Genomic DNA, 428 nt, shown 5'->3' on the forward strand with positions numbered 1-428 from the left:
TGGTTAGTTAGCCTAATCGTCAGCTGTGCGTCGTTCGTTTCTCACTGTGCTACACCTTGTACTGTTTCAGTGTTTGTTGTTAGGCCTATTGCATAGCCTAGTCTTTGTTTGTTTACATTTGACGACATAGATTCTAGGACCTCTATTCGAGATCGAGATGGCGCATTATGTAGTGTGTAGTGTCATTACTTTTAGAAGGCTGAACAGATAAATCTAGATCTAGAATCTAGATCTAGAGTCAGAGTCTATCTTGAGGATCTACTGACGACGACGGTTAGCATCCCTTCTCTTGGTATTAGTTATTTAATTAAATTATGCTCTAAAGGTTGATAGATAATGTACAGTACAGCGTCCATTTAGATCTAAAATCTAGATCTCTTGATTCTAGCATAGCACTTTCCCCTGCTCTCTCTCTCTCTCTCTCTCTC

At 39.7% G+C, this 428-nt stretch overlaps 1 protein-coding gene across 2 annotated transcripts in view; it reads left to right on the forward strand.

Moving 5' to 3' along the window:
• Nucleotides 1–428, forward strand: part of LOC101860092 (G patch domain and ankyrin repeat-containing protein 1) — a 12,207-nt gene continuing 11,779 nt past the window's right edge. The window contains exon 1 of one of the 2 annotated variants that reach the window (XM_005097239.3): nucleotides 1–292. The gene's annotated coding sequence lies outside the window, so the exon portion shown is untranslated. The remainder of the gene's footprint in view (nucleotides 293–428) is intronic. The other variant, XM_005097238.3, reaches the window with a different exon arrangement.

The sequence above is a fragment of the Aplysia californica genome, unplaced genomic scaffold, assembly GCF_000002075.1.
Source record: "Aplysia californica isolate F4 #8 unplaced genomic scaffold, AplCal3.0 scaffold00150, whole genome shotgun sequence".
Taxonomy (NCBI): domain Eukaryota; kingdom Metazoa; phylum Mollusca; class Gastropoda; order Aplysiida; family Aplysiidae; genus Aplysia; species Aplysia californica.